Here is a 22946-nt window from a genome sequence, read left to right as displayed (position 1 = left end):
ACAGCCTCCCTAGGCAATTATTCCAGTGCTTAACCACACTGACAGGAAGTTTTTTCTAATGTCCAACCTAAATTGCCCTTGGTTCAATTTCAGCACATTGTTTCTTGTCCTATCCTCAGAGGTTAAAGATAACTATTTTTCTTTCATGTATTTGTGACGTTCCCCTGGTGTTATCTGGACTGGTGATCTGCTAGGTCACTCCAATCCATGACTCTGGGAGCCAGCTTTCCCTCCTCTGCTGTGAGAACCCCCACGCCTGGGCTGTTCAAGCACAGCCTCTGCATGTAAGCTGCTCCTTAGATTGTGCAGTCGAATGACACTAGCTAATATCTCCAGTCCCAGACACAACCCTAGGAACCTCCATCTTGCAGTGTCCAGTTATGCCTGCTGGACTCTGCAAGCTTATACGAGTTCGTCAATTTAACAAAGAAATTGATATGTACCAGGATATGTCCCAAGTGGAGTCTCTGACGCACATCAAACCAAATGCACTGCTTCAGGTAGAATAAACAAGCAGATTTATCAACTACAAAGATAGATTTTAAGTGATAGGCAAAAAGTCAGAGTGGTTACCAAAATAAAATAATATATAAGGACGCAGTCTAAACTCTCAACCCAATTAGACTGGGCAACATCTAGATTAAGCAGTTTCTCACCCCATTGGATACTGCAGTCCTTCATATAAAGGTTTGGCCCAGGTTTAAGGAACAATCTCCTCTGTTGGAGTCTTGTCTTCTCAGTGTCTTAGTTGCTTGCAGCGAAGGTGGGGGCAGGAGAAGGGCCCACTCTGTCTGTTCTATACCCTCAGTCCATGTGCTTGGGGAGCACAACTCCAGGCATGTCTGGGGGGCATTGCTGAGTCTCTCCAAGCAAGATTGAGCAATTCCCCTGGTGTGGCCTCATGCAGGTGAGTCATTGCATTTTAGCTCCCTTGCTGGACAATGGCAGTTGATGGGTTGTTTGACACCCCACCCGGGTGTTGGTTACTTTCCTTGCTGTTGCCTTTAGGGAGCTAATATCTGGCTGATTTCCCAACTTACAGCATGTTTTAGTGACCACCATACAACACAATTCTCATAACTTCATATGCATTAATGATACACATATATGGATAGAGAAATGACTTTCAGCAGATCATAACCTTTCCATTGATACCTTACAAGGCATGCTTTATATGTAAGATCACGATTATATGAAAACGAGGAATATGGGGGTTATAGTACGCTCCCCCAAGATATAGAATGTCACAGTACTTGAAAACTATTATCATGTCCCCTCTTCAGTTTTCTCTTCTCCAGACTAAACAAACCCAGTGTTTTCAATCTTCCTCCATAAGTCATGTTTTCTATATTTTTAATAATTTTTGTTGCTCTTCTCTGGACTTTCTCCAATTTGTCCACATCCTTACTGAAATGTGACGCCCAGAACTGGACCCAATACTTCAGCTGAGGCCTAATCGGTGCGGAGTAGAGTGGAAGAATTATTTCTCGTGTCTTTCTTACAACACTCTTGCTAATACATCCCAGAATGATGTTTGCTTTTTTTGCAACAGTTTTATGTTGTTCACTCATATTTAGCTTGTGATCCACTCTGACCCCCAAATCCCATTCTGCAGTACTCCTTCCTAGGCAGTCATTTTCCATTTTGATTGTGTGCAACTGATGGCTGCTTTTTAAGCGGAGTACTTTGCACTTGTCCTTATTGAATTTCATCCTATTTACTTCAGACCATTTCTCCAGTTTGTCCAGATCATTTGGAATTTTAATACTATCCTCCAAAGGTTGGTATCGTCTGCAAACTTTATAGGTGTGCTCTCTTTGCCCTTATCTAAATCGTTGATGAAGATATTGAACAGAACCGGACCCAGAACTGATCCCTGTGGGACCTCACTTGAAATTCCCTTCCAGCTTGACTGTGAACCACTGATAACTACTCTCTGGGAATGGTTTTCCAAGCAGTTATGCACCCACCTTATAATAGCTCCATCTAGGTTGTATTTCCCTAGTTTGCTTATGAGACGGTCATGTGAGACAGTATCAAAAGCCCTACAAAAATCAAGATATACCACATCTACCACTTCCCCCACTATCCACAAGGCTTGTTACCCTGTCAAAAAAAGCTATTAGGTTGGTTTGACACGATTTGTTCTTGACAAATCCATGCTGTTACTTATCACCTTATTATTATACACGTGTCTGCAAATCAATTGCTTATTTATTTGCTCCATTATCTTTCTGGGTAGTGAAGTTACGATGACTGGTCTATAATTCTCCAGGTGGTCCTTTCCCCCCTTTTTTATAGATTGGCACTATATTTGCCCTTTTCCAGTCCTCTAGAATGTCTCCTGTCTTCCATGATTTTAGAAGATAATCATTAATGGCTCAGATATCTCCTCAGTCAGCTCCTTGAGTATTCTAGGATGTATTTCATCAGACCCTGGTGTCCTCTAACTGGTCTAAGTACGGTAATTTTTAACTTGTTCTTTCCCTGTTTTAGCCTCTGATCCTACCTCATTTCACTGGCATTAGTTAGATATCTAATTTCTACTTAACATTTTGGTGAAAACTGAAAGAAAAAAGTCATTTAGCACTTCTACCATTTCCACATTTTCTGTTGAGGTAGCTGTTCTCTTTTCATGAGATGCAGGAACATAGATCCTCTCTGTGAAGGACAGTGTGCAGGGCTGGATTCTCCAGATGGAGACGTGTATTTTTTTAATCTTTTTACTGTATATGCCCCTACTCTGGAGCGACATCTTGTCTAAGGTTGCCCTGGCGGCTCAGTCAGTACTGCTGACTAGGCCATTAAAAGTATAGTTGGCAGTGCAGCTCCCCGGAAGTGGCAACATGTCCCTCGAACCATAGCCAATGGGAGCTGGATGGGTGGTGCTCATGGGCGGAGTCAGGGCAAATCGTAGAGAGCTGCAGGACATGTCGCCACTTCCGGGGAGCTGAACTGCCGACTAGACTTTTAATGGCCTGTTCAGCGGTACTGACTGAGCCGCCAGAGTCCCATTTTGACCAGGTGTTCTGGTCAAAAACTGGACATCTAACAACCTCAGACAAGATGTCACTCCAGAGTCGGGGCATACACAGTAAAAAGATTAAAAACAATACATGTCTCCACCTGGAGGATGAAGCTGAGGGACACGTCACCACTTCCTGGGAGCCGCCTGAGGTAAGTGCCGCCCAGAGCTCGCACCCCTGAACTCCTCCCATGCTCCAAACCCCTGCTCCAGTCCTGAGCCCCCTTTGACATCCAAACTCCATCCTGGAGCCCACACCCTGAACCTCCTGCCCCAGCTTGGAACCCCCTCTCGCACTCCAAATCCCTTGACCCTAGCCCAGAGCCCCCTCCTGCTGCCCAAACCCATTATCTCCAACCCCACCCCAGAGCCCACACCCCCAGCCAAAACCCTCACCCCCCCAACCCCAATCCTTTGCCCCAGCCCTGAGCCCCCTCCCACACCCTGAACCCCTCATTTCTGGCCCCACCCCTGAGCCCACACCCTCAGCCCAGAGCCCTCATCCCCTCTCACACCCCAACCCCCTGCCCCTGCCTGGAGCCCGCTCCTGCAGCCTGAGCCTCTTTACACTTAATGTTGCTCCATGCATTTTACCATATTACTGATCAACAAGTTCTTCTTCAAGTGATGGTACCTATTGTATTCCACTGATAAGTTATTCGTATGTGCCATGAGTCCAGAGCTGGAGCTTTTGAAAGTAGCATGCGCCCTTGTTCAGCCTGGATATTGGCCTGAGCAATCTTGTTGTACCTTTTCCATCTAGGTTAAAGAGACTTCTACTATCAGAAGTCTTCTCCCCATGTAGGTAATTTTAGACATTGATCAAGTTACTTTTTCTTAACCTTCTCTTTGTTATGCTAACTACCTTTATACTTCGCCGTGTAGGCGTCAATCAAAAATATCAACCCAAATTTAGAAGGAAATAATGTATTTCTTTAAAGTTATGGACTCTTAAAATTAAGAGTTTTGCACATGTAGCTTAGAACTTTTCTATCTGGATTTTGCAAGTACCTTTTGAAGACTAACCTGTTAAGGCTGCATTAGAGGATTTCATTAAACAGCATTTCATCAATAGGTGAAGGACACAAATACTACAGGATGAATGTCTCAATTATAAGATCTTACACATAATACTGGTAAAGCTAGTAAAGGTTGTCACCTCCGCATGCTACACAGGTCAGTGTGCTGTAAGCAGACTGTTGGTGTCAGAGCTCTAAACCAAAGCTGCACTGCACACAGGCACCTATGAGACAGCCCCTTACTCATCTGGGTTGAACCCCAGATCAGCACAGAGATACTACTTCATTCACTATGGATATCTCATTGACATTAATGAGAATTTGATACATGAAGTGCCCTTGTATTTCAAAATGATGAGTCACTGTATTCCTCAGATGATCTTACCACAAGGGAACAGTGCACATTTTAGCATGGGCTGAACATTTTGTGTCCTTCCTCAACAAAAGGCCAGCCCTAATCAGCGTGCAGTTAACAGGAAGTTGCTGGTTTCACAAGTTAATGAACAAAAAGGTTAGTACAATGCAGATAATAGCCTACAGAATATTGTTGCTTAATAGTTCACAACAGATAAAAGTGTGATCAAGAGCTGGAAAAAAGAGAGGTGCGCCTTCAGATGTGTATTTTATTTGGAGCCACTAAGCAAGGCTGATGTAGGAAACAGAACAAACACAATTGCATCACTACTGTTATTTCAAGCTTACTTTGAAACAGAACTTGCTATGACAAAAGCTTCATTTTACGTAGGGGAAAGAAGCAAGTTCTGTCAGTCCCTGGTGATTAGAGCACTGAGAGACAGATTTTCTTCTTGTGCACCCTGGAACATTTTGGGTAGTGGTCAGACACCATGGTGATGTGATCCCTATGATGGAATACAGAAAGATAAGATGGAGCTCTTGCCATCTCCTGTTAACAGTGCCTTCCAAACCCTTCCTGAAATATCTCTTGTATACTAAAGCCTGGAGACACAATACAATACCTACGAATTTAAGTTTATCTCTGCACAGAGAGTGGTCAGTTAATGAAGTAACATTCCAACAATATAAACTGTGCTAGGTTTAGACTACACTGCAGGTGTTCTGTTGAATTCTATTCAGCTTCTTATACAGATGTCATCACCATAGTATCTCAGCACCTTCCAGAAGTCCATTAAATTATATGAATAGCATCTCTCATATATAACACCCAGCATGTCCAAAATATAGGACAGAATAATCATCCTTGAGGACAGGGAAAGGAAAAGTTCAGAGGCAGCTCAGAATAAATATGCCCTGCAAATTTAAGTGGTGGATCTACGAAAACATTCAGGTTCATCTACTTATGAACAGCTGTTTCTTTATGGACACTGATATGGTCTACCTTGGTTAATTTTTTTTCCTCAACATGACTGGAGCATTTACAAAATTACCTACAGGAATTAGAGATGGGATCAGATTGCATAGTCCCAGTCTGGATATGATCTTTCCCAAAGTTTAGATGGGGTGTGGGTGGGTGTTTGGTCCTGGGGTTTTGGTTTGGCTACAGAAATAGGAACCAGATGCAAAATGAGGATAGTTGACCAGCTCCTGACAGCAACCCTGTTTGCTAAAAACAAACTCCTTCCTTAGCAGTGATGGACAACATCAGCTCTCTTGATAGAAAAATTGTCCTGTGAATGAGATGGCAGCTCTGAACAGTCATTTATAAAGTACTGGACAGATCTGAACAATTTGTAAAAATGTAGTTTTTATATTTGCACCTTTACTTATATTGACCAGAATTGTTCCTAATGCCATGTAACAATATAATACAGCCAGACCTATCTGTATTAGTCTGAGCTAGTTGGTTTGCCAAAATTATTTCTTCATCGAACAATATCCTGTGAAACTTTTCATTTTCTGATTCAAACATGTATTTTAATGAGATAAAGGTTTCTGACTGCAAGGAAGATGTGACTTCATCTCCAAAGTGAATCTGTATCTAATCACATCTGTCTGATTTTTGTCCTTTTCTTGGGAAAATCTACAGTTCAGTAGTTTGAAAAATAATAAATAATTTTCAGCATTGTACACTGATTGTTAAACAATGTCTTGCTTAAATCTCTGAACTTTAATGGATGTGTTTATTTTTAATTTAACCTTGTTTCTTAGTACTGTTTGTATTTTATACATTACTAGGATTCCTAACTAAACTCCAAGAACAAGAAGGGGTGAAGAGCTGGAGCAACAAATAGCTTAAGAATGGTCTTCCTAAAATATGCTGCTATAGAAGATAATACTAGATTCTGGATAAACTTCTCTAGATCATGCCATATAGGTAGTTTCTAGTTGCTAGTCATGGTGCACAACACACAACTCAAAAATGATGGATAACATAGTGGATATATGTATTATATCTCAAATGTAATATACCCTAGTTTTAGCAATCTATGTATAAAAATTAAATATGACATTGAGGTTTGCTGGTTATTTACAAGTGAATTTAGTTTGATCTAGTTACAGTGAATGCTCTTAGAGGACCTCAGGCTGTTCCAAAGAAGAAATATATTATGCTGTTTCTAGTGTGTCCTGGATTAATCCTGAAACAGTGAAAATTATTCTGTGAAATGTAGTATGTTAGATAAAATGGCTATTTAAAAATGCTCTGTATCTTTGGAAGGGCCTTTCAGCATATGAGTGGGTTGCTTTTACTTAGGCTAGAGTAAGTAAACAAAAGGCTGATATTAATTACAGCATGCAACTGAGAAAGTTGTTGTATAATGTAACAGTTAATATATTGCTAAAGGTTCCTTATCTTGGGTTTTTTATGCAACAGCATGGCCAGTGAATGTTGAGAAGATTCTGTTTACTAAGAGAGTCCTTCTTGTAACAGGGGTTCCTGTAACAGGGGTGTGGCTCGAACAAGAGGTTCTTATAACTGGGAGGGTAGTGTGAACTCTGGCTGTAGGCCTTTCAAGACATGTAGTAATTGAGTTTCCAGTTTACTGTGAATTTTTTTTAAAATTAAAGAATGTGGCTTTACTGAGAAATTTTTTGCATTAAAGGAGGATGATGATGATGATTGATGAATTGATTATTTCCTTAGCCTACATAAGTTAACTGCAAGAGAGGGTTGAATGAAGATTAATTTTGTTGTTTATGAAACAAAAACATTTTTGTTTATGGGTAACCTCTTCCTGTAAAGAGGGTAGAGTTAAACAAGTAAGGACTCAGTCCTCCAGTCAGACCTGGTAGCATAGATTGCTGGGTTGCATACAGATAGATAATAATGCAAAATCCTAAAACAGAAAGATAGTTACATTTGCCCGGGACACTGACTTAGAAATCATGGACTCTGCTTCAAGAGTGGTATCTTCAGCCAACCATAATTTCCAAAAAAAAAAAAGTGTCATCACAAGCGTGACTGTGTTGACTTTCTCTAGATATACTGTACTTGTGGCACCTTAGAGACTAACCAATTTATTTGAGCATGAGCTGTAGCTCACGAAAGCTCATGCTCAAATAAATTGGTTAGTCTCTAAGGTGCCACAAGTCCTCCTTTTCTTTTTGCGAATACAGACTAACACGGCTGTTACTCTGAAACCTATCTAGATATACTGGGAAAGTTACCACTGAGAGATATTGGCCACAACATCTATGTTTATCTCAGGTCACTATTTCATTCATCACTTTTTCAGGCCTGGTACACTGATAGCCTAATAGCTAAATCCTCAGTGTTTCTGGCAAAGATCTGACATAAACCTTATAACTTCCTTTCATGTCTGGTGTTCCGGCACTGCAACAATAATGACATTAAAAACAGTTAGTGAAATTCTAGTATAATTTCCCTTTAAAGCCTCATAATAGAAATTATTCCAAGGAAACAATAAGAGATCTCCTTGCTTTTATGGTCTTTGCTATTGTGGTATTGTCTTATGCAGCCAAAAGATGGCCAATTCTTTATCATAATGTTCAGGGGATATGAGAAAGGTACTCTGTTCCTCACCAAGTAATGACATTATTTCACTTTTAAAAAGCAGGCTCTGTAGAGGAGGATGTTACAGGAAAAACATGCAGGTTCCATTTCTTACTCCTACCTTTTCTGCAGTCCCTTCACATTTAATCCGTCCCTTCTTTCTCTCCAATGATCCTGTATAATTCTCCACTGGTTTAAAGTCAGTTGAGGGTGAGATTACATTTCAAATACTGAGATTCATATTCTGCTGCCTATGAATCCAGCTGAGGAGTATAATAGTGGTAACTTCAATTGGAGTACATGACTACTCAGTTCTCTTTGAAGAGGAAAAAAGTATTAAAATTGCTGGGAAGATTTTAACATTGGATTTATTTTAAAAGTTATCTTTTTTGATGTATCGCACATTTAATAGGGCATGACAGCATATTTATTTACCTTATAAACACAAAATAGCATCTTTATGAGTGCTTTACTGCAAAGAAAATCACTGCCAATATGGCTTAAGAGAATAACAATAACTGTTACACTATAAAACCCTCAGTATATCGCATGGCATCCTCCCCATGGATCTGCAAGCCATTTTACAGATGTTCGCCACTTAATCTTCACATCACAAGTTCCATTACAAAGATATGTTGCTCAGAATGTTTTTGGCAGGAGAGACAAATTCCAAGGTAGAGATAATCTTTATGATTTAGAGTTAAGAGTGTAGAGCTTTTATTAAACCTTACCTGAATTTCCCCAATAAAGATCTTAATCTGTATGGGTTCTTATACTGTGCTAGTCATTGTGATATCTGAATACACAAGGAAAAATGTGAATCTTCAGCTCTCATGTTTTACTCATTGTGACTAGTTCACAGTGTTGAGTAGTACTCCCATTCTGCTGTTAGGCTAGTCTACTATATAGTATTACTATAGTCAGGACAATAAGATCAATGAGTAGAAAGAGTGGCACTGGACAGGCTTTTTTTTTTTTTTTACTCAGAGTTCTACATGGATGTATCTCTCTCTTTCTTCAATTAAGAGAATTGCACTTTAAGCAGTAGCAAAATGAGTTTAATGGACAAATGAAATAATTGTGTCAGAGCACAAAGAAAATGAAAAAAAAAAAGGGGAATGGAGAAATGCCAAAAATAACTCATAAGGGGAAAAGAGTTGACTCATTTTAGAAAGTTAAGCTATTATAAAAAAAGATTGTGTGCCAAGGTTTATCTGTCTAAGTTTGCTACCTAAGTAATAGGGAAAATGAATAATATAGGCAATGCTGATACATAAAAAGGGGCAGGGAGGAAAGAGCTATGCAACCACCTTTCCTTTCTGTACAGTCCCATCTCCCCTTGCAGTTAGGGCCCTTCTGTTACTGTACATGCTGTGTTGGAAGAAGAGAGCTTATGGACCTGAGTCAACCAATCAATTGCTACTGCTTTTGTTCAGTGATAATGCATATGCTTAAAATGTAAGGCCTCTTCCCAATTTTCTGTATGTTTTAAATGTAAAAATCCTCTGAGAATTGAGTTGCATCCATAATACATGACAAAAGAGTCAGAGTTGACTGTCAAACACAATAGCCAGCTTCTGGTAATTAGTCCATACAAATGCATTAAAATGAGAACCTATGAACCAGAAAGACTGAGCTTATGATAGCTGCATACATTATAAGACAAAGACCATAAAGGCCAAATTCTGCTCTTATTACATTGACTTCAGTGGGAGATGCACCTATGTGCATGAGAACTGAATTCCATCATATGAAACTAAGGATATGAAGTTTTTTATTCAGAATAAGAAACCCAAGTGCACAGAGTAACCATCACTTCTTTGGAACACCCAATAATGAAAGACAGATGGGAAAATCCTGTACCATGCTAAGTCCTGTTTGACTTAGACCCACGTGACTGTGTTGGCCCTAAAATCTGCTAAACTTTGCCTTTGATAACTAGATTGTGTTATCATGTCCCAAGTACTCAATAAAAATACTACCTCAGGATTACAGGAAATACTGTATTATTATTTGTTTGATCACTAAGGCAGCTGAGAAATTCCTAAATGGGACAACAGTATATAGGTAGTCAGCAAGTAATGTATAGGATACCCCAATATTTCCATGAAAACAGAATGAAGACAAGGAAATGGTGTTCTTTTTTCCCTTCCCCAACATCCTATTCATGATCTTCATGGAATAGTTTGTACAGAGGATGAGGGATAATCCAGACATCTGCAGAATCACCACTGGAAGTGGTGAATAGATATATAATTCCTTATGCTAATGATGGCTTAACCAGTTGTCCTTCCAAATGCAATCAGGGAAATAAATTCAGATTTGGTGTCAAAGTACCTTAAAATAAATCTGAGACATTTCCTTTTAAAGTAGGAGTGAACAAGATATTCAGACCAAATTTAAATTTTGCTGGGCATATTGATGTGTATTGTACAAGGAATGAATGATACCATCAGAGATAGCATGTTGATTAATGTAGGTTATGTGACCTTAAAAAAATTAGATAAAAATGGGTTTAAATTTGCTGGAAGAATCTATTCTCTCACTCCTTTGCCCTCTGATAATGGTACAATTAAAAAGTCAGTATTTACCAACATAGTTACCTCCTTATCTGAGATACCACAGTTTTACCCCTCTACTTCAAACTGGACACAGCTCTGGTAATTACATTTGCCAACAGATATCTCGTTGACTTACTGAAATGGTGACCACTGTATGTCCTAAATTGGTAAATCCTATGGGATGAAAATGAAAATTTTCTATTCATTCTTCTAACAGATAATATAGTTTCCTTATGTACAATAAGAAAACGCTAAATCACTAGTGACAATGGGCTAACTTATAGTGGAGGCTAAACATGGCTGCAAACAGGTAGGGAAAATAAGGTGCCTTGCTCCTTGTGTTTGACTTGCCTGGATCATGGCTCTGGGTACGAGAGGAATGCAGTGCAAGTGCTGCATGACCAAATCTCCACAAAAACAGTGGGTGGATGATGAGCGGCAGAACCGTGACTTTACCCCTATACAAACTGGCTCTGTTTTTAGCCCTGCCACAGACTTCTTGTGTGACTTTTGGCAAGTTGCTCAGTTTCTGTGTGCCTCCATTTTCCTCATCTGTAGAATGGGGTAGTACTTCCCCAGCTCATAGCAGTTTTGTAACAATAAATTCATTTATAGTTTTGCATCGGTCACATATAAGAACAGCCATATTGGGTTAGACCAATGGTCCATCTAACTCAGTATCCTGTCTTCCAACAGTGGCCAGTGCCAGATGCTTCAGTGGGAATGAATAGAACAGAGCATTTCTTGAGTGATTCATCCCATGTTGTCCAGTCCCAGCTTCTGCAGTCAGAGGTTTAGGGACACATGGAGCATAGGGTTTCATCCCAGACCATCTTGGCTAATAGCCATTGATGGACCTATCTTCCAGGCACTTATCTAATTCTTTTTTGAACCCAGTTATACTTTTGGCCTTCACAAAATCCACAGGCAATGAGTTCTGCAGCGTAAGCGGGTTTGGCCATCCCTCCGTATCCACCTCTGAGGGAGGCCACGCCTCCTCACTGTCTGGTCTGTTAGAGTACGCTCAAAACAAAGAAAGGGGGAAATAGTGGGACTAGATGGGCCCTGTCTTCGAGCAGGGAGGGCCTGCAAACAGTCTCTGGCCGGTGGTTAAGACAGAGCAGTACTAAGTTATAAGTCCAGCCCTTGAGCAGGAAGGGGCAGTAAACAGTCAGGGCTCTGGCCTGCAGTCAGGCAGAGCTGTATCAGTTTATGTGCCCAGCCTTTAAATAGGGCAGGGCAGCAAACAGTCATGGCTCTGGCCTGCAATCAGGCAGAGCTATAGCAAGTATAAGCCCAACCCTCAAGCAGAGCAAGGCAGCAAATAGTCAGGGGTCTGGCCTGCAGTCAGGCAGGGGGAGAGCCCCCCAGACACAGTCTATGCGCTCCAGCAGGGGTGACTGAGCATGAGCCTCCTGGCCTAAGGAGGGAGAGTACTGCCACCCCAAGAGTAGGGTGGCAGGGGTAGGGGAATGCAGGCCCGCCTGCCTCCACGGCATTCCAGCCCAGGGCCCTAACTGTGGCAGAGTGGTCTGCCATTTGGTCAGCAGGGAATCCACCTTCCACCCGCTGACTCTATTTCCAGCAGCACCACAGCCTGATGGTAGTCTGGTTCCCCATGGCTGCTTCCTATTCTCCCCCTTGGGGGTACCTGCATTCAGGGGTCATCCTCAGTCTTCTCATGATATACTGCCAGGGGTAGCAGTAGCAGCTCCTCAGCATCGGTAGTGGCAGGGCTCTCTGGAAGCTTGGGCTGGTCCTTGGAGCAGCAGTGGTTCTCCTTGGAGTTCCACTCCAACAGCAGGGAAGGAGTATTTGCCTCCCTCAGCAGATTCCTCTCTACTGAAGTGCTGGGTCAGCCTTTTATACCGTCTCTTCCTGTCCTGCCCCTCTGCTTCCAGTGTGCAGAGCTTGGCCCTCCTGGTTCCACCCACCAGCCGGCTTGTGGTGTTCCCTCCGTGTCCTCCTCTGAGGGAGGCCATGCCTCCTCACTTCATGCAAGTTGACTATGCATTGTGTAAAGAAATACTTCCTTACGTTTGGTAATACCTCTTAATTTCATTGAATGACCCCTGGCTCTTGTGTTATGTGAAGGGGTAAAGAATATTTCCTTTTTCACTTTCTCCACACCAGTCATGATTGTATAGACCTCTATTATATCCTCCCTTAGTCACCTCTTTTCTAAGCTGAACAGTCCCTGTCTTTTTAATTTCTCCTCATATGGGAGCTGTTCCATACCCCTGATCATTTTTGTTGCCCTTCTCTGCACCTTTCCCAATTCTAATACATCTTTTTTGAGATGGGGTGACCAGAACTTCATGTATTCCAGGTGTGGAATATATATAGTGGCACTATGATATCTTCTGCCTGATTATCTATCCCTTTCCTAATGGTTCCTAACATTCTGTGGTTAGTGATTAGTGTTATAGGAAACCAATACCAAAATAAAATACATTTTAAATCTTTTAAGTGTTGCAGTTAAAAATGAAAGGTACATAAAAGTATAATAGATGAAGGCCATTGATTCATATAACTTTTTTTTTTGGAGATACTTCTATAAATTGTTTTCTCCTGTAAATATAAAAATTTTACAGTTCCCACAATGCTCTGATGAACTGAGAACCTTTTCAATGCATCACTGAATGGAAAGGAGAAAAATAGAAAGTAATACAAATAATTGGATCATTCTTTTCAGTCAGATTCGCACTCCTTCCTGAGATGCATTTTTTTTCTTTTAACCTTTCCAATAAAATATTCATGGATGTTCAGTCCCCCAAAAGATGTACGAAGATTTTCTTGTAATTAATAAGAAGTTTGGCCAAGAACAGTAAAGCTCCTTCCTCTCATTCATCCAAGAAATCCTGTTTAATGTCTCTGAGTTCTTGTCTCTGACTGAATCAAGGGACTGAAATCAGCAAAGATAAAAACTCTCCACTTCACATTTCCCTCTTAACTGCTGGCCACCTGCTCGCAGTTGCTGGCATTCATGAAAGCGTCAATTAATGTTCCTCCTAAATCTTTTCTCCTGTTCTTTTTTCTCCTCATGAGAATCTGACAGCATTTCTCAGTATATATTAGCATATCTTCTATAATAACTAATTTTAGGATCCAATTTAAACTGCCCTTTTAAAACACACCCTCCCCTGCCAGCTCCTCCCTGGGATAGCTCCTGCCTCCTTCACAGATTTTTCCTTCTACACTGCTCCTTCCCTCTTTTCAGCTTGCACCAGATTCCTCTTTCGCCTTCACACTATTTCCATTCTTGGTGCAAGACCTTTTTTCTCTGCTTCCCTTGTCACCTGGAACAGCATTTCTGCATCTCCCCACTGCATGAACTCTATGGACCTAACTCTCATTTACATTAAGTCCCCTTTAAACCACTTTGGCAATATAAAGGGGCCTGAAAGTGGGAGTAAATTACATTAACACCTTTTTAAAGCTTCTTTCCCTTTTACACTAAGTAATCAGGCCCTATATATTTTCAACTGTTAGCTGAAAACATTTCTCTATTCTCCTTTGTCTTTACCTCCTTAAATGACAATGTGGGCCCAGAGGCTATATTCTGGACCAGTTTTTCCCATAAATCTGTTTAAGGCAGCAGTTCAGTTCTTGGGACTTGGCCATAACTCAGAAATAGTCAGTACATAGCCATATGCCATACCAGCACCTCTCTGAAGCTGATGTCTTCTCCAGAATCTCAGCTTTATTTAAAAAAAAAACGGAACCAAACCTGCGCCAAAACAAAAGAACACAACCAAATAACCCTCCCCTCACCCCAACCATCAAATCTCCAGTTATGGTTGTGAAGAAAATCTCAAATCTGAACTGAGCATAACCAATGAAAGGATGTCTGTGTGAGTCTGCAGAGTGTGGAATAAAACTCTAAAGCCTTGTCTACTAGACAAGTTACTACACAGCAAGCCAGGGTGTGAATCAACAGCACACCAGCTTGCCTCACAGTAACTTTTCTCATGTGGACATTGCTACAGTGCAGTGAATGTCCTGGAGGATGGCTTGATGTACTATGCTTTCAAGTAGTTAGTGTATTACTACTTGAAAGCTTAATGCCTCAAACCTCACTCCAGGATATTCACTGTGCTGTGATGTTACTATTTGGGAAACTGGTGAACTGTAGAGTCACATCCTGGCTGTCAGGGCAGTATCTTGCTGTGTAGACAAGCACTGAGATGTGTGAACTGCTCCATTAATCTCAGTGACTGGGATTAACTCATGTGCCCTGTGATGATCATTTAAATGTTTACCATTGCTAACTATTTCATTCCTCATAAAAGAAAGGAGAGAGAAGATCACAGATCTGCACAATTTGCTATGAGTGTCTCATTTTGGTGTACATGTAGGTAGTGAGCCCAAGGAGCCTCACAGAGCCCATGGGCATGTCTTGCCAAGGGGGACCTTAAGTAGCTCAGTGCAGCCCAGAGAGCAAGCCCAATCATGTTTTGAACAATCTATTATGAGCAGCTTCTCACTGCTGTAATTCACATGTGTCAAGGTTCCTTCCCCACTCTGAACTCTAGGGTACAGATGTGGGGACCTGCATGAAAACCTCCCAAGCTTACTTTTACCAGCTTAGGTTAAAACTTCCCCAAGGTACAAACTAATTTTACCCTTTGCCCTTGGACTTCCACTGCCACCACCAAACTTTATCTGGGTTCCTGAAAAAACGTAGTTTGGAAACATCTTTCCCCCCAAAATCCTCCCAACCCTTGCACCCCACTTCCTGGGGAAGGTTTGGTAAAAATCCTCACCAATTTGCATGGGTGACCACAGACCCAAACCTTTGGATCTTAGAACAATGAAAAAGCATTCAGTTTCGTTACAAGAAGACTTTTAATAGAAGTAAAAAAAAGAATCACCTCTGTAAAATCAGGATGGTGAATACCTTACAGGGTAATTAGATTCAAAACATAGAGAATCCCTCTAGGCAAAACCTTAAGTTACAAAAAAGACACACAGAGAGGAATATTCATTCTATTCAGCACAGCTATTTTCTCAGCCATTTAAAGAAATCATAAGCTAACACATACTTAGCTAGATTACCTACTAAGTTCTAAGACTCCATTCCTGTTCTGTCCCCAGCAAAAGCATCCTACAGACAGACACAGACCCTTTGTTTTTCTCCCTCCTCCCAGCTTTTGAAAGTATCTTGTCTCCTCATTGGTCATTTTGGTCAGGTGCCAGCGAGGTTACCTTTAGCTTCTTAACCCTTTACAGGTGAGAGGATTTTTCCTCTGGCCAGGAGGGATTTTAAAGGGGTTTACCCTTCCCTTTATAGTTATGACAACATGGATGGATGTTATTTTGTGTGTGGAGCTTGGAAGAATACTATTACTTTCTCCCCGGTCTTCTCCCTGGATGTGGCCTTTCTGTATCTCCACAGTACAGCCCCAGGCCAAAGAGATAAGGCTACATAGGACTCAAGATTCTCTGAACATTATGCCATTTTTGGGTACGTGTTCCACATATATTGCTGTGACATTGGATACATTGGGGCCTTAGGCTCCAATTTAGCAAGGAACCTGGGACTACTTCCATGTGTATGGTTAGGCATGTGCCCAAATACCATGTTGAACTGGGGTGTTACTCAGTTCTTTTGCTAAAAGAGAAATCATGATTTCATTCCAGAAAACATCATTCTGGCTTGAGCTGGGCTCTTTGCCTCCTGTGCATACAACTCTAGACGTACACATTACACTATTTCTCTACATAGCTAAGTGCTATGCTATTAATTTGAATATATATTTGTTTAAGTCAGAATATTTTACATTTAAAAAAAGTGATAGACAATTTACTGACAGTATTTATTTTTAATTCAGCAGCTGGCCGTGAGCTAGGTTTCATGTCACACACTGCCAATACACAAGGTGGACTTTGAAGATAGCTGTTTAATTTTTTCTTCATTTTCCACTTCCCCCCCCCATTCAAAAGAGGGGGAAGTTTAGTATAAATAAACTGCAACTCAGCAGTTGAATTTTAATCACAACACAATTGCAATATAGAGTCACAATGAGAATATTACAATACATTGATTTTTTGGAATCTATGCTTTTTTCAAATGTGACACATTTCCTTTAAAAAGAGCTAATCTGGTCAAGTGAACAGAAAATCAATAAAATTCTCACTTACATTTTTAAAGTGTGATTACAAAACACCTTTATAAACAACTGTCTTGCTGTTTGATAGATCCCTAGAAGAATAAGCTAATTAGGGACCCAGCCCTATTAGATATTATTGGAGGTGTTGAGCTCCCTCAACTCTCACTGAACTTCTTCAGTGGAAGCTAAAGGTGCTAAGTACGTCACAGGATTGGGCCCTAGCTGAACTTGTCCTTCTGAAACCATTTACGATGTAACTGTTAACTATCCCTCCAAACAAACAGACCAGGAAGGCATAACTGGCTGTTCGCCAGTTTCTGATTTTGAAGGTCAATGGCCAATAAACTTCTAATGGGATGATGGCTCTGCAACAGCCAATAAGTCTTCCAACTAGACTGCTCCCTTCAACTTCTCTTTTTTCAAATGAGATGTTATAATCCTTTTAATGTGACCTTTCAGAGCCAAACTGAAAGACACAAGTTAATAGGTAGTGAAGAAAATAGTTCAGACATGGAAGGCTTGTGCATGCTTCGATGCACAGGATATCTGGTGAGCAACATTTAATTAAATTGTTTATTATCACTCTATAGTTTAGTGAGTGATTTATTTGCCCTTTATTCAACTATTTCACTCCTACATAGAGCACACACAAAACAGTGAGTTCTTTTAACCTGTGTTCTTCCTGTCTGTGAGTATTAATAGAAATAAAATGCTTTGCCAGGCAACCTGCTTATTGCTTTCAACCCTCCCCTTATCCTCATCCCACACCCTTACTTCTTTTCAAGTCCACTGTCCTGTGTGCTGCTTCTCCCCATCTCTCCCTGATGTGGCTATTATCTCCTGACTGCCCCAATTCACTCTCTCTCCCCACTTTTTCCCTCTCTCTTGACTTTAGCTGGCTTTTTTCTCCCCTCACCCTTTCCCTAGTCTCCTTTTCCCCCTCTGCCAACCCTCTTGCCAAAACACGGCTGACACTATTGCGCTCCTAACTCCACTCTCTCTCCTTCACTCTGGCGGAGCTCAGAGGTCTCCCTTCTACTGTGTGGCTCTAGTTCCTCCACCTGTCACCTCAACTCTCTCTCCTCCTACCCTCCTGGTTACTGCTGCCTCCTAGACTTTCTCTTCAACATGCCTCTTGATTTTTTTCCAGTTCTGCTCCCACATGTATCGCCCCTTAAAACTTGCCAAGGGCAATACCAATAACATACCCCTTCCTACTACTTCAAAGGGGTAACTTCTGTGCTTATTCTTACTGATTCCCCTGTTTTAATCTTATTTTACACTGAATGCTGTAAACTTCCTCTCTCCAATCTCCCTATTTTTCCACTGTTCTTCCCTCCAATCTGTCCAAAACACCACTGGAGTTTGTCATTTTCTTTTGCTGTTCAGAGCAAAACATCTTTTTTTTTTTGTCCTCCTTTAATCCCTCTGCTAAATTCCTGTCTCGATGCAAAAAATTCAAGCTACTTATCCTCTTTTTCAAGGTCCTACCTAATTTCCCTCCATCCCACATTTGTGTTTGGATTGTTCCTACTCTCCGTATTGCTCCTACCTAAAGCTGGATGAATAATGGATTTTTTGCTTCACTGGCAATTCTGGGGAAAAATCTTTTTGCTTTTGGATCAAATGAAACAAAATATTTCATTTTGATTTAAAGTCTTTTCTAATGTTCTCTACTGTTTAAAATAAAATTAAAGGAAATTTAGAAATGAAAAGTCATTTTGAATACAAATAATTGAAACTCTTTACAAAGAAATCTTCAAAATGGAATACGTCATATTTTTAGGGTTTTATTTACTGAAACAATTTAGCAAAATTGACACAAATTCACAAAATATTTTGGTGTCATTCAATCTGCATTTTTGCCCCCCAAAGTTTTTGTCAAGAACTTTTGTTCAGCTCTCTCCCAATTCTGTCTTCTTACTTCTCCCTCCATCTCATCTTATAGATTTTGAGCCTCTCTTTATGTTATCCTTGTGCTTTTAATAGTCCTCTACATTCTGCCAAGTTCTCTTTCCTTCTTCAAATCCCTCACCTTAAAATTTTCTTCCAAAATCATCTTCCTTCTGTCTCCGCACCAATAATCATTCCACACCCTGTCTTACTTGAACTGTTGTGATTTGTTTCTAGCTATCTTTATAAGCTGTTTGGGGCAGGAGTAGGAACGGGAGTTGAGGGAGCTCAACTGTTAAGTGATAGTGTTGACCGAAATAGGAGCTGAAATGAAAAGCGGCCCAGATAGTTTGGTCTCAGGTTCGTCTCCTACCTGTATCTATCACTGGGGGCTTGTAATCTTTACATAAAACTCAAACCAATAAAGGTACAACAGAATTTATTAAAGAGGGTGGCAAGAACTCCCAGGATAACTCAGATGGAACCAGGGAACCCAGAACAGGATCAGATGAGTGCTTCTTCAGGTAAGTTGCTAAAACCCGCCCACTACCTATCCTGCGTCGTCGTGCGTGTAGTGAGTGAATCCTATATAGGTGGATTAGGTGTGTGTAGGTAAGTATGACAAGTAACCCTTGTGGAGTGAATGGCCTACCCTCAGTTACTGAGTTTGTCTCAACCAGACACTACCACTCACATGAGCAGCCCCGATCTGATTTGAACACTGCCTTATATAGACTTTTGGTCACTAGGCAGATTAGGTGATTGACAGCTACTGTCATTTCCCACCAAAACAGAAAAAGTGCCAAACTACAGGTAGGAGGGGACAAGAAGGGCTTACAAGATGGACGCCCAGTTGTCCTTTAGAGGAATTCAAGATGGCCTTATGATTTTATCTCTACAATAGCACTACCTGAATGATGACATTCAGTAATAACTGCCTCTTAAAACAATTTTGCTCTTTACAGAGTTCAGTGTCATCCATTTGGCTATTGATTAGCCAACAAGAAAATATCCATCTGTGGGAGTGGTTTTAGTTAATTACATTTTAGGGATAACGTGTTCTGTTCTGGTTCAGAATGCAGACAACATTCGTGTACTCTCTTATTTATTGTTTGTAAAGTGACTAGTCAATTTGTATATAGATAAGAGCTAAATATTACAATTTAACTTGATTTTAGGATGAGGAAGGTGATACATAAAGACAAAGAGTGTTTGGAACTTTCTAAACCTATTTTAGCTCAATGGATTGGAAGAAGGTAACAAGACCAAATATGAACTCATCCTTAAACTGCAGGCTTTGCACAGAGCATTTTAAATTATAGTTGCCATTTCCTCTCCCCCACTAAGGTCATATTTGAATCCATCAGCCTTGACCTCTCCCCATTTAGAACTGTGTGAAGCTGCCAAGCTTCACACTGTATTTTAAAATTAAAATTTTATTTTCCTGGGTAAAATTCCCAGGAAAATATAATTTTAATCTGAAAATACCATGTGGAAATAGGCAGTTCCCCAGGAATGGAATGCAGGGCAAATATTTTCATTTGCTTCAGCAGAAATATCAAAATTCTGTTCCTTAACAAAACTGTGAGTTGCTTAACATTTTCTTTGGGCTTACATTCATTATTTTCACAGTAAAATAAAATTTTATGAAAAAAAAATGACAAAAAAAAAAACCCCAAAAACCCCACAAACCTGTGTCCCTGAAACTGTCTTTCATTTTTGTCAGAAATGTGAGTCAGAAATGAACAATGTTTTCTGGCATTTATTGAACAATAAAATCATCCAGGTGGATCTTGTTAATGCTAACTTGTATTGTTCAGAGATTCACCAATGAATAAGAGAAATCAGACCAACAGTCATACAGGTTTCCAGGTTTCTTTTCAATCAGTTTTCCAGGACAGCTGCTTTTGATCATCATATGTAGCATTTCAGGGGTTACAAATGCCTTTGATCTGTGTGTGACTGCCTTTCTAACAGAAACACAGTAGAAGCTTGGGGCCAAATTCATATCTGGTGTAAGCAGCATCCGCTTATACCAGCTCAAAGTTGGCTAAAGTTGGCTAAAGTAGTGGGAGTCTGGAGTGTGTGCTATTGGAGGACTCTTAGCACTTAGTTACTGGATTATCTGCAAAAGATTTTACTTCTTTAAACTGGTAAAATATGATTTCTCCTCACTCCCCCCTTTAGTATTTTGCATAGTTCTAATATGTTTTGCATAGTTCTAATATGTTCTAATAGGTTTTAAGCCTAGTCCCAGTGAAGTCAATGAAATGTTTGATATTGACTTCACAGTGACCAGGATTTGAGCCTTTGAAAGCCCAGGGGTGAAGAGAAGGATGGAGTTTTACTTTTGTCCCTTGCTCTTGTGGGATTAGAAATTAGACCTTTAATGTTAACTTTTGTCATTTAATTTTCCTTTTAATTTTTGTTTTGAGTTGCCCTTTTATAGCAGTATTTCAAAACAAAATGGAACTCAAAGTAACAAGACATGAAACTACAGACTAATGGCTGATTTGAACAGTATATCTTTGGCACAATATCTAGTAATAATGGCTTTTTTGTTTTGGTTATATGACATCTTGACAGAGTGTAGTAAGGAGCTGTTAAAAGGGGTAAAATGGTGAGACATATTAAATTGCATCATAAGAAGGAGTTATTGCTCATGGAGAGAATCAATTGGCAATAGATAAATTTCGAATAATAAGATCTATTTTGTATTATTACTGAAGGGGCTAGTTCACAATAGTACAATAATTTAAAAAATAACAAGAGCTGGTTTTGAGTTACGGGAATTAATCTTTCATTTGAAATTGCAAAAATCTATTAATTATTGTTAGAAATTTCTATTCCTTTAAGTGTGGTTCTACTCTGAAAATTAACGGTGGGTACATACTCGGCATGGCTCAGCTGTGTCTCCACTACCAATGGCACCAGGGCTACACTACTATTTATACTTGCACTAGCTCTCATGGAGCTACCAGTGTTGGAATACCAGCAGAGGAATTACAACCCTAGGTCATAGTGAAGATATAGCCTGTGATGCAGATGCATTTGTATGATTCCTGGCACATTGTAGATTTAGTACAACAAAGTATTGCAAGCAATTCAGAGACTGTACTGGGCAGGTTGAGGCCTTCTGTAAAACTCCAGAATGCATCTCAATCAAAATTGCATTAGAAATAATGACAGAATGGCTGCCTTCCTCAAATTTTTATAAGACAATGGACAACCCTCAAATATCACCTGAAACACATCACCAAATTCATCCATTTCATTCTTATCCATGACAATTTTCCATTCAACAACAAACATTTTGTCCAAACCATGAGAACAGCCATTATATTAGGATGGCTCCCCAATATGCCAACCTCTTCAAGGGCCACCTTGAAGAAGAATTTCTGGACAAATGCACTACAAAACCAGTGATCTGCCTGAGATACATAGATGATATTTTCATCCTTTGGACAGACAGCTTGAACTCCCTCATAGATTTCCACCACAACTTCAACAACCGTCACTCATCCATTCAACTGTCTCTAGAACACTCCCACACTAGAGTCAATTTCCTGGACACTACGATCAGCGTCAACAATGGATACCTACAGACAACTATATACAAAAAACCCAGGGATCACCACACTTACCTTCACAGATCCAGTAACCATCCCAGACACATCAAGAAATCCACTATCTACAGTCAGGCACTCAGATACCAAAGAATATGTGCCAAGGAGAAAGTCCAGCATATACACTTAACACTGCCTTCCCCAAACAAGGGCACTCCACCAGAAAATTAGAATGTGTCATGGAATGGGCCAACCAAATACCCCAAAGGAACCTGCTTCAATACAAAAATAAATCCCTCTCTGACTGCACACCCTTAGTTGTCACCTCCCACTCCACACACCCTCTACCTCTCCAAGCTCATAATCAGAAGCAAGCTCTCCACAGACCAGGACACACTAACTCAAAGCGGCACCAGACTCTTCCAGAACAACATATGCAAAACCTGTATACATATCTCCACTGCTATGATGATCAACAACCCCACAATGCACCTTTCAAGATCCATGGGTCCTACACATGCCTAGCATATGTGGTGTACTCATCCAGTGCACTAAATGCGCCAATAACTATGTGGGTGAAACGAGACAACCACTATGCTCTTGAATGAACCCACACATTAAAATAAGACAAAAACATCATATCACACTTTTCACAAAGCTGACCTCTCAAAGGAAATCTGCACAACACTTCAAAAGACAAGCCTGGGAGCTTGAATTCATAACTTTGCTAGACACTAGCGATCATGGACCAAATAGAGACACTGGCTTTATGGCTTACTACAATAATCTATAACCCACTCACCCTTCTGCCCCTGCTTCCTGACCCCGTGAATGGAGT

Source organism: Lepidochelys kempii, chromosome 4, assembly GCF_965140265.1.
Source record: "Lepidochelys kempii isolate rLepKem1 chromosome 4, rLepKem1.hap2, whole genome shotgun sequence".
NCBI lineage: Eukaryota > Metazoa > Chordata > Testudines > Cheloniidae > Lepidochelys > Lepidochelys kempii.
Note: the sequence above shows the minus strand (reverse complement) of the source record.